This window comes from Tiliqua scincoides, chromosome 12, assembly GCF_035046505.1.
Source record: "Tiliqua scincoides isolate rTilSci1 chromosome 12, rTilSci1.hap2, whole genome shotgun sequence".
Taxonomy (NCBI): domain Eukaryota; kingdom Metazoa; phylum Chordata; class Lepidosauria; order Squamata; family Scincidae; genus Tiliqua; species Tiliqua scincoides.
This window is the reverse complement of record NC_089832.1, coordinates 13,650,670-13,663,414: the sequence shown is the minus strand read 5'-3', so window position 1 is coordinate 13,663,414 and position 12,745 is coordinate 13,650,670.

Below are 12,745 nucleotides of genomic sequence, written 5' to 3'. Positions count from 1 at the left end.
GATAAGTTTCTCAGTTGTGCTGCACCAACATCTATATCAGGGGTGTCAAATATGTTAAGCATAAGGCCTACAGGCCATATGTGTCCCCCAGAAGCTCTTTATCCAACCCTTGGGCTCTCCCAGCACCACCATATGCTCTCAGCTGTTGAGCTGTGCTGAGGCATCACTGCTGAAAGGGCAGCCCACGTGATACTTGGACCCTCCCATATCTTGCAAATAGGATCACATTTGTGTATTTTCTCTTCTGTCATATGCAGCTAATGAGCTCCTAAGGGAGAAAAAAGTGCTTATTTCTGACCATGACCTACTTAATGACATCACTTACTACTTTATGACATCACTTCTGGCCCTCGGCAGGCATCATGAATTCTGTTTGGCCTGCTGAAAGAAACGAGTTTGACACCCCTGGTCTAGATGGACTGATGTCCATCAGATATACTGGGCTGTACCAGATCATATTTACGGGTGGGAAGTCTGCATGTTTGAATGTTCCCCCAGTTAAAAATAATAATATTAATAATCTCCCTGCATGCGACAAACTAACACATCAAGGACAGAAGTCTCATTTAGCCTCTTCCCTAGCATGCTAATTTGGGCTGTGTGAGGAGCAGTTATTTGATTTTCATGTGGGTGAGAGCATTCAGCCATTTGTGAGGCTGTCGATGATCATGTACCTTGAATGTTTTCGCAATACACACTTTGTAGTTTGCGCACTGCCACTGATGAACAGTTGGAGGAGAGCTTGTGTCCTTCTAACATTTGTTCACATATGGGAGGAACACTGTGTGCCGAAATAAGCAATGGAATGAGGAAGTTGGAATGGAATGAGGAGGCCACGTTGAGTGGTGTACGGCATGCAAGTTGTATATGCTTTTTAGAAAAAGAGTAGAAGAGAAGGTTATAGAATCATAATTAAGCCAGTGCAGGTGGTGAACATGGTACATGGGACTGTGTGTGCAGGACTTTCACCTTACGAGTGGAAGGCTTTCAGGTGCCCTTGCTGTACATTCTAACAGCTGGCTTGGTTGTTTCATATTCACACCACAATTTTTGAAATTGTGCTGAGGTTTTGCAAGCAACACAGCACTCCCAAGTATGCTGTGCTGTGATTCTAAAGGCCCAAATCAGAAAACAACTCAGAACTGGCATATTTAACTGGAAGAGGATTTCCTCTAACAGTTTTCTGCCAATAACAATTAGCTACATCAGTGGCATAGCTAGAGGGGGTGCAAAGCACTAAGTTTTGCAGGGAGCCTTGCCACACCGCCCCTCCCCTTTGGAGCCATTCCAGGTGGTGGGAGCAAAACAGAGGCCTGGCTCCTAAGGGGAGGGGCCCCTTGCATGCTGTGGTGAGGCTCCCTGCAAAACTTAGTGCTTTGCACCCCCTCTAGCTACGCCACTGCACTATGTGATCCATGAGGCCAAATGAAGCAGTCATCTCATGTTTGGCAGGAGGGACCCAACCATGCATCTCTGCCTCCACTGCTTATTCCTTCTCCAGCTCCCTGGATTCAAAAAGGAAGAGCTGGAAGAAGAGAGTGCTGGGCTATAGCGTTGGAAGAAGCATGGAGGAGAGTGACTCAGACCGTGCTAGATTAATCATACGCTGAATCTTTCAGGGGTGCTGGTGACTGGCTACCTGGTCAAGGGAAAAAGTCTTCCTCATTAGAGCTCTCATGGGAGCAGGGAGCTAGGACCCAGAGAACTTGTACTGTATTTTGATCACATGGGGGGGTAAGGGTGGGGAGTTAGGCACTAAGGCAGTACATATAAAAATTGCTTGTAGGGTTTTCAGGGAAAAACTCTTCAGGTAGGGGGCCACCTGGCTGTCAAGGTGGAACAGCCTTCATTTTCCTTCTCTCCAACACCAATCCTTTTCAGATTGGCAGAACAGATTAAGCTGCAGATGGCTCTGTAACTCTAACAAATGTAACTTATAGGAGCTTCAGACACCCCCCCCCCCGTCCCACTTGAGCTGCTGCTTCTTCCATGTGTGTCACCCCCCCCCCAAGCTGCACACTGATGCATGCATCCACATGTATCAGTCCACCTAGTTGGGCACCAGGAACACACACACACACCCATGGAGAGTGGCCTTAGCTGTGTTTCTTGGTGCCAAGTTTTCAACGCAATACCATTGACACATTGCATGCATGCATGACCATGTGCGGCATGGGGTAGAACAAACTAGGGAGGGTGGATGCAGCAAGCCACCTGGTCCTGTTTGGACTGGGGTAGTTCTTAGGGTTACAGCATGTGGTGAATTAATTGGTTGGATGCATCAGTTTAAAACGTTTTGAGTGACTAGCAGCCCAGTCCTGTGCACGTCTTCTCAGAAGTCCCACTGTGTTCAGTGGAGCTTACTCCCAAGAAAGTGTGTATAGGACTAGGCAGCCTAGTTCATTGAGCAGCCTGGTTTTATCCTAGTTCTTATTCTTTTTATTTTTTTCTTAAATACTTAAGTACTTACAAAAACCGCACACAACACGCCCCATTTTGGAAGAGTCATTCCCTCCCACGTTTGAGAGAAGGAGGGATGCCTCTTCTAGGGTGACACATGTCATAATTATAATAATTAAATTGTCTAGTTCTCTTTACGGGTTTTTCTCAAGTTGCATACTTCCAGTTCAGTTTTTTACTGGGTTTTTCTTTAGCGGTTTGTCCACAGTTTTCACCCAGTGTCATGGGTTTTCTGACTCAGAATTCATTCCCTTTTCTATTCAAGCAAAGTCATCCAGTGTTCTCCAAAGACACTGAACTGACAGTAGCCCTCTTTGCACATTTGCTCTCTGTGGAGAGCAAGTGCACGAGGGACTTGTCTTCAACATGCCCCTTAACCCATCCCACCAATGATGTGCATCCTAGCCACTCCCTTTCACACTGCACGTGCTCAGTGTCTGTCTGCAGAGGTAAACGCTGAATACGGGGAGCATTCTGAACTGGAATCAGCTTTTAAAAGAAGAGGGGAACAGAGAAGAGGGGGAAGTGTCAGAGACATTCTAGCCCAGTGGTTCCCAAATGTTTTAACCTGTCTGTCTCTCCTTCACACTTTGTTCCCTTCTTCCTTTCTGAATCCAAAGAGCAATGGCAGCTGGTGTTTTGCAGGATTGGTGGGGTAGCACATGCCACAGTCAACAGGAGATCTTGGGCCAACCCTGGCTGGAAGTCTAGAGGCAGGTTGAGGAGACAGTCTGAAAACAACTTGGCTTGACTCAAGCAACAAATTGCACAACATGAGAAACTGGGACGGAAACCGAAGCTTTGTAGGACCAGTTGGTTCCCTTGTGACTCCTGATTATTGGTGGTATCTCAAGTGCAGCAGAGAAGAGGCAAGCAGCTGCCTCTCTTGGCAAACTGTCATGGTGGCACAGGGACTGTGGTGCCTCTTGGGTCTGGTTGCCAGATTCCCCATCTGAGACCTGTGGCATCAGATAGACCCAAACCTGTAGGTATCTGGAATCTAACTAGCTGATCTAATTAACACAGCTGTGGCTGCATAGTGAAGCTCAGCATCAACAGACAACTTTCAAGGGTGTACTGATACAATAACTAAAGGAAATTTTTCCACTTTTAAAGCTACAGAGGGATGCTTAAAACTGGAGGGGCAGCCTGGCTAAAGTGGAAGAAACCAAAGGTGGTCTGTTTTGGAGATTCCAGGGATCAAGGGGTGACTTCACCTCATTCATCTCCCAAAATATGCTGCCAAAAGTTTTAAAATTCTGCAAAGTTATTGCTTTGGTCTTTTCAAGCAAATCATGTTCAGTGACTCTATGTAGATTGGGCCTGACCCAAGACCTCTCAGCACCCGAGGCAGTGTGCCAAATGCTGTTCCCTCCCCCCCACACTTACTTCGTGATGTGCCACACACTACTCTTCCCGCCAGAGGTGTTCTAGCCCATCACTCTCTTCCTTTTCTGATACTCATAATGGGGGGAAGAGAAGCAGTGGAGTGGACAGAGGTGTGCACACCCTGCTACTCTGCTGCCGTCTTCAACTAATTGGCATATTTAGATTATTTTTTTCTTAGGTTTTCCTTTTCTTAATTTTAACCCTGTATTTTAACACATCTGAGAAATAAAATATCCAAAGTCATTCTAAAATGGAATGCTTATTCCTGGAGGATCTATGGTGTATGCCAGCAATTTTCAACATTCTTCTCACAGCACACTGACCTCTGTGGTCTCCACCTCTTGAGATGTCACTTCCGGCTTTCAGGAGACTCACCCAGGTTCTGCGGCTCTGTTTCAAGGGGCCATTGTCTGCAGTAATGAATTGTCTCTCCCTCTTCTTCCACTGAATCTGCCAGCGAAGAGGAACAGACAATTCCTTACTACAGACAATTGCCCTAGAAACAGAGCCACAGAACACAGATGAGTTTTTCAATGATTTTCAACGCTATGCACCAAACTCCCATGGCACACCAGTGGACCTTTTATGACACACCAACGTGCCGAAGCACACCGGTTGAAAATTGCTAGTACATGCACTTAATTATTTATTTAACCTCCCTGAGAGAAGTCAAAGGGACATAAAAATAAAACACCCTGTTAAAATTATTTCCATGTGTTCATACCTAGAAACAAAAAGGAAAAAAAAAACTTTCAAAAGGTTAGGAAAGATCACAAAACTCATTAAAAAAATAAAAAGATACTGCACTATGTAATATTTATTGAGTCCAATCTGCTGAGTAAAGCTTCTGCATAAGGGCCATTAATATGAATGGAAGCTCTGTAAGAATCGTATTGGGCTCTTGCACAGCTCCAGGGGTCAGGGGTTGGCCAAGTCATCCCACCCAACCTCTGAATCCTCAGTGCCCCTTGTGTCATCTTGGAGGTCCCATGGAGCCCAGTGACCTGGTGCTAGGGCTGCATGGCTCCCATTCAGATCAATGGAGCTTCTGCAGAAGATGACTGGATGACATAATTTTCCAACCACCACAGAATAAAATGTAACTGTTTTTTAATTGAAATATGCAATCACTTTGCATGATGTCGAGTCCTTTAAGCACTATGCTGTGTGCAATAATACCCTTGCGTACATTCGTATATGGAGTACTATGGGTGGCAAAGCGCTAAGACAAAAGATGAAGACAGTAGAGAGCTTTGTTGCTTCAGGGGAAGCAACCAATAAACTCTGCCCCCAATTAGTGGAGTATTATACATCCTCAGGCAAAGAAGCCCCAAATATTCCCATCAGGCTGTATCTAGCTCACTTAATAAACCACTCTGCAACTGATTTCAAGCCAGGACCCGCAGGCTTCCTCAAAGGGGGGTTGGGGCCAGAGTCCTGCCCAGGCCCTAAGAATTACTCATTAGCAATTGTGAACCCTTTATGGGACTCCGTTATGGAAATTCCATGGGAGTTAGGGAGCCATGACAGTTGAACAGGTTTGAAACGGAAGTGGAACTGGTTCAAATGTGGAGCATAGGTGAGACTTTAAAGGAACTGGGCAGAGGGGAAAAATTTGGGTGGGGGGAACTCATCTGCACTTGTATTAAAGATCTTTTTACATTTGACACTGAAGCTGTACTACAAAGAAAATATTCTTTGTAACACCATTTAATTGCTGGGCCATAGGTGACTCTTGTCTAATTTACTAAGTAGATGATAAGATTTGTACAAAGAGCCTTTGATTTAAAAAGAAATCATGCATATATGTATGAAAATGTATGACACCCTTGTACTATGGCTTGCACTTTACTTACATATAAACTGTGAAGTAGGCTGTAGTAATGTTTTTTTTTTCTGCAGGGGTTGAAATAGCAAAGCATTCATACTATGTTTCAGTCATAACCTGCACTGTTAAAAGGAATCTCAGGCTAGAGACCAACGTAAGAGTTTTCAAGAGAGCTGAAGGTTATAGGAGAGAAGCACTGCTTTGGATCCAAGCAACAGGAAGGAAGGAAATGGAAGGAAATGGCCACTGGTGCTTGTCCACAAATGTGTACAGGTCCGTGAGATGATGGTGGGTTTTACAGCAATTCTTTTTGCTTCTGCTTGTACACAGCCAGTCCACCCACAGGGCCAACTGAACTGGTTGCCTCAGGTAGAAGATCAGCAGTGTGGGTAGCTGCTACCCACCTCTGCTACTACTCCTCCCTCTCAAAGGGAAAGGAGTGTCGTGGGCTAGAGGCATTCTAGCCATCCACTCTCCTCTCTTTCACACCTCCTCTTCCACACTGTTCCCCTATTTCTTGTCTGATCCAAAGAACAGGAAAAGCAGGACAAGTGGTAGAGGCGGTGGGTGGTGCCCCACCAGATTAGGGGGGCTGCAGTGGTGTACCACCTCAGGCTTCGGGAGGTCTTGGGCCAGTCCTGTGCTTGTAAAAGAACTTGCACAAGTAGAACAACATCTCTGGATCTACAGCATAATCCTATGCATGTCTGCTCAGAAGTCCCATTGTGTTCAGTGGGGCTTATTCCCAGGCAAGTCTGTATAGGATTCCAGCCTTAGTTTTTCTCACAGGTTGAGCTGGTGTGAAGTATAAGAATAGCCCTTCCGTGAGGAAAGGGCATGTTTGGATCCAAACCACTGTTTCCCACATGGTTTATGCACTCATTTCTTTGGTCTTCTCTGGTCAAACTTGTTCTGCAGGCTTTTGTAGCATGATCATGGGCCTTTGCTGCTTGTGATCCCACTAGCTATGGGTGGTAGTCCACCAGAGGGGTGGTCAAGAAACCTTCTGGTTTTGCTACATTTGGACAAATAGGTGATGAGTTCCACAAATGCCTGCAAAACCCTGTGAACAAAGAAGATTGTGGTGTCCTTACACCACCTTCAACCCTCTGTGAAAACCGTCCTTGGTCTCCTGCCGTCCAACAGTCAAATACATGTATTTTGAGAATCCTGCGAAGTCAAAGTCCTCATCAGTCGCCGACTACGCTACAGGGTCTCAGCGGACTTTTCTTTTGTAAATAGGAACATTCTTATCTTTTCCGTAGCAATAGGAAGTTATAAACCAAACTTTCACTCTGGACTGTTTTCAAACAATTCTATAGCGCCTTGTCTTTTGAGAAGAACAAAACACTTGGAGACCACTCTGTGTCTTCTAACCATGTTTGTTTACGGGGTAATACATATTAGAGGCAGAACTGTTATTTATTGCTCTTTTACGTTGTGCTTGATTATTTTTAAGAATCTTTTGTTATCTAGAAATATTTTCTGTAATAAAGAGAGAAGCGTTATATAGCAGGAACCCTCCTGGAAAAAGGAGTCTCTGAAGCGCAATAGCTTTAAGCAATGGTCTTACTGTATTGTGAGTTGTTCACGCCAACCTACTGTGTGTTTTCCAAGTTAACTGCAAAAGAGAACCAAAATGTGTTGCCCAGTCACAAATCAGGTAGGCATCCAGTCTGTTCCTTAGCCGTCTCCGTTCTGCCTCATAGCTGAGAACCTCCATACGTATCCTTCACCTTTACCTGCAAGTAAGTGGAGGAATATCTTTCTATAGGCTGGAACTGTATCTCTACCTACACAGAATACAGCCTTCATGTGAGGGACGCACAGAGGTAGAAAATGCATAGCTTTGGACTCAGACAACTAAAATTCCATTTCAACCCCTGGATACTTCCAGTTGGTTTTGTTTTGGTTTCACCAAAGTATTTCTGATTTTTATACCTGTCCTGCTCTGGAAAATGATCCACTAGTTGATAATAGGAAATGAATGTTAAGTTTGATTTGGGTTTTTTAAATTGTTATTTTTTTGTTTGTTTTTAGAAAAAAAAAATTATCTGTGAAATACTGTACTTGGCTGCTTTTTTTTTTTCCTGATCACAGATTAACTCATCAACTTTTTGCGTGTCTACAATGAGAATTTACGAATGGGAAATTTCACTGTGTGTTGCTCACTGGGCAAATACCTCATGGTACATTGCACAGATGTGTAAGGTGTAAGTTGCACTGCAACATTATAAAAGGAACATATTGCTCTTTTTTCAAAGATATTAACTTATTAAAAAAAAAACAAATATATAGACTGTACATTATTGAAAAAAAGGACATTTATTCTTCCTAAATTCAAAAGTAGCTTTTGTTTTGGGGAAAAGTTGTAAACTTTGGTTGTAAATCTGGACTTCAATAAACTAAATTCTCTGCAGCTTGGCACTTTTCTTTTCGTTAGTACCTTATAACTTCCTTAAGTATCTTAGTATTAAAATAACAGGGAAACCTGCTTTGTGCTTCGGTCCTACAAGGAAGTTCACAGTGAACAACTACAACACAGGTGTCAGAGGTATCACTAGTGTTTGTGCCACCCGGAGCAAGAGTTCATTACATCAACCCTATGATGGACCTCCTCCCATACCAGACAATACAGAAAAAATTACAGTATCGTGCACACAATCTAAATGCAGTGATTCCAACCAGGGTTGGTGTAACCCCCATTAACTTTATTTATTTATTTATTTATTTAAGATATCTATACCCCACCTTTTCCCCCCTCTTAAGGGCCCTCAAGGCGGCTTACAATAATATTTATGGCCCCTCTTTATCCGGCCAAAGTGCTTTCCAAGCACCACACATTTAGCTAGTTCTGCTTCTGCCGAGTTTCCGGAAGGCCAAGAAGGGAGGAGGCCTCAGAAGACAAGGAACGCTACAGGGGAAGGGGCAAACCAAGAGAGGTGAGAGAGGGCGACACTGCCGAGACACTGGGAGAACCCAATTATCACATGGGCTGCCCTTTCAGCACTGCTGTTTCTGCCAAGGAATCACCTCGAAGTGCATTTCTCAGCTGATGAGCAGTGAAGCGATACCTTGGCAGAAGTGGTGTGGTTGAAAGGGCTGCCTGCATGATAACTGGGCTCCCCTGGGAATATTCGGGCTCTCTCGTATCTTGAAAATATGAAAAAGATTTTCATGTTTTTTCTTCTATCATTTGCAGCTAATGAGTTCCTGCATGAGAACAAAGTGCTTATTTCTGACCATCATCTGCTTAATGAAGTCACTTCCTGCTTAACAAGATCACTTCCAGCCCTAAGCAGGCACTGTGAATACTATTTAGCCCACTGCATGAAACAAATTTGGCACCTCTGAACTACAGGGTCCTCTGGAAGGCTCTTCACTTTGAACATCTCCAACTGATGCTCCTGATTTCGCAATGCCTGAAATGCACTGAATAGAATTTAAAATTATAACTTCAGAATCATCTCCAATTACAGATCCAGCAAAAACAGCATAAGAACATAAGAACAGCCCCACTGGATCAGGCCATAGACCCATCTAGTCCACCTTCCTGTATCTCACAGCAGCCCACCAAATGCCCCAGGGAGCACACCAGATAACAAGAGACCTGCAAGGCTTCCTGGGAATTGTAGTTAAGAACATAACAACAGCCCCACTGGATCAGGCCATAGGCCCATCTAGTCCAGCTTCCTGTATCTCACAGCGGCCCACCAAATGCCCCAGGGAGCACACCAGATAACAAGAGACCTGCAAGGCTTCCTGGGAATTGTAGTTAAGAACATAAGAACAGCCCCACTGGATCAGGCCATAGGCCCATCTAGTCCAGCTTCCTGTATCTCACAGCAGTCCACCAAATGCCCCAGGGAGCACACCAGATAACAAGAGACCTCATCCTGGTGCCCTCCCTTGCATCTGGCCTTCTGACATAGCCCATTTCTAAAATCAGCCTCTTAAAGGCATTTATATTCCACTTTTTCTTCCCCAAAATCAAAACACCATTTGATTTCCATATGATCTCTCATCCACACGGCTCACAGAGTCAGATTGCTAGCTGAACTGCATCATCTGCTGGTGCACTTACAACAATACATTGGCACAGTTATCAGACTGTTACAGAATCAGGGTCATGCGCTTAACTTTTTTCAAGGTAGGTGAACATTTGCCCAACAGGAAACTTCACCCATGCTCTGAATTGGCTTTGTTGCACTGCACTGGTTTCATGCCCTAGTAACACAGCCAATTCAAAGTGAGTGCTTCCTGACCTCACTACAGTGTAACGAAATCATTCACAAACATGGTTGGCTAAGAGCACGTTATCAGGACAAGGAAGCAAACATATTTGTTTAAAGAAATGACAAAATGGAGGGGAGAAGCAAGTAGAAGTGTGAGCAGCCAGCAACCAAGAAATGGGTTTCAAGAAACAGTTGCTTCTCCCTTCAGAAAACCATCCTTGTTTACCGAAAATGATTGCATATGAACATTTGATGCAACTGTCGTTAATAGTATGTTACAGAGCCAGGATCACATCCTTCAATGATCACATATTCAGAGTGAGGGAATGAAATTCTAAGGAAATTCTTGGCTGGAACAAGAAAATCCAAGAACAATGTTTGGCCTGCCACTATCAGGATCATTATGGAATACCTGATCCATTTTATACGGGGAAAGTGCACATCCCATTAATGGCTAGTCTGACCCTCGAGAACAACCGTTAGAAATACACTACTACTGTTCCCCACACCACATTTACTCTGGTTTTAAAGGTGTAATTATCGGCAAGCAAAATATAAACCTTTAAGTCAGGGTTTCCCAAAGTGTGGGTTGCAACCCTATCCATGGTGGGTCCATGCTTCCAGTTGGCCGCACATCAGAGCCATTCCAGAAGGATTAGGAGGGCTTGGAGGCCTCTCCCAGGCCATGCCAGGCAAGTGACCCACTCTATTGGCCTCCATGGCTCTCCTAATGGTCCACAGAACCATTTGGAAGAGACTTCTAGTTGTCATGCACAACTTCCAGTTTTCATGCACAAATTTCAGTTTCACTAGAAGTCACTTCCAGATGCTTATGCAGGCCATTCGGGGGTCTGCAAAGGCCAATAGAGTAGGTTATCACCCTGGCACAACCCAGGAAAGGCCTCCGGGCCCTCCCAAGAAGGTGTTGTAGCACATTGCAACCCACTGCGGACGATAAGGTGGTTCATGGTGCTGGGAAGTTCAGGAACCATTGCTTTAAGTGTTCTAAAATGCAGCACTAAATGCATTTTCGCATTTATTTTATTTCACTTTTATGTTTTTGATTATTTTATTGTTATTTTGTAAACTAGTTTGTGCTCCAGGAAAAGCAGTGTGTACATCTCTTAAAGAAGAATAAAAACTAATATCTAGATGCACTATAATTTGTCTGAACCCTGAACATAAGAAGCTCAGTCTGAGGTGGGTCTGTCAAGTCTGGTTTATTTCCCACTGTGGCCACCCAGATGCATCTGAAAAGGCAATAACTCCTCCCCCCACTATCACTGTTGTCCCGCAGCAATCCGTATTCAGTGGCATACTGCTTTTGATCATGGAGGTCCTCTCGGCCTATTGTGTTTAGTAGCTGTTAATGGGCCTGCCCTCCATCATTGTCCTATCCAAACCATGAACATAAGAACAGCCCCACTGGATCAGGCCATAGGCCCATCTAGTCCAGCTTCCTGTATCTCACAGCGGCCCACCAAATGCCCCAGGGAGCACACCTGATAACAAAAGACCTGCATCCTGGTGCCCTCTCTTGCATCTGACATACCATGGAAGTTGGTAGCTGTCTCCCCATTCTGTATACAGTGGTCACAAGGTCCATATGCACATGACTGCGGATTTGCAACTGAAGCCATTTAAGGCTGTGTAGGGACTCTGTCACCATCCTGTCAGAGCACGTGCTGCATATTAATTCCACGCTGTAGTAAGGAAGAAAAAATGACTGGTAAGTTTGTGGCAGGGATATTGAGGGCTGCAGCATACCCAGGAGGTGAAAAGAGCTGCAAGTCTCTGCTATCCTGGCAGAGAAGATAATTAATCCATCACTGCTGCAGGTGCCTTTGTGTTTCAGAGTGATTTGTGCTCCTGGCATGAGCATCAGTCTGTCTGTGCAGAAAATCATCAAGGACAACATCTACCCACGTCGCCAATGCACACCAGAAACACACAGAGTCGGGACTCGGGACTTGGAGGCATTTTGTAATTCCTAATCAGATAAAGCTAATTGAGCCATACTTTTGATAGGGTCCTTAGAATATAGATACTGTGAGCCAGGTCTCCAAGGAGCTGTCATTATTTCGGTTAAATCTCTGCTACCAAGGCCATTAACTTCTCCTTTCCTTCCTGAGCTAGTTAGATAACATCTGTTACCTGGAGGCGATGGAATAATTTCTTCCTGAAACAATTTTAAACCACACCACTTCCAGCGTCTATTGAAAACAACTCCTGGCAGTGGGGCTGGCCCAAGGCGTCCCAGAGCCTATATGAATGCCCCATATGCCACCACCCCCTATTTGTTATGGCACCAGTCACTCCCACTCCTCTTTCTGGATTCAAAATGGAAGAGAGGAAGTGTGGAAGAGAGGGAGAGGAGTTTGGCAGGCTAGAGCATCTCTGATGTTGCCACTTCTTCGCCTCACTTCTTCTTCTCCTCACTTCTGTGTGCCTCTGATCCTTTCCAAAACTAAGGAGTGGGTGGGGAAGGATGAAGAGTGGTACCCCATGACTTTGACACCCGCTCCATCAGTTTGTTCAGCTGTGACAACCACCTCACTTGACCTCATGAATGGAATGAGCCAATCAGATGTTCCTGCAGTATCTCAACTCAGTCCTGAATCTTGACCAGCAGAGACCTGGACTGGCCAAACCCCTCCCCAGCATAGCCATTGGGATTCCCAGCACTTCAGACACTGACCACCCCTCTCCAAAGGTGTCATCACTTGCCCAATATAGGGGATGGTGGAGGGTGACCCAGGTAAGAAAGGAGTAGTATGAGAGGTGTGGTGGAGCCTTGCAAGTAACCCCCACTTCTTGCAAGGCACCTGAGCAA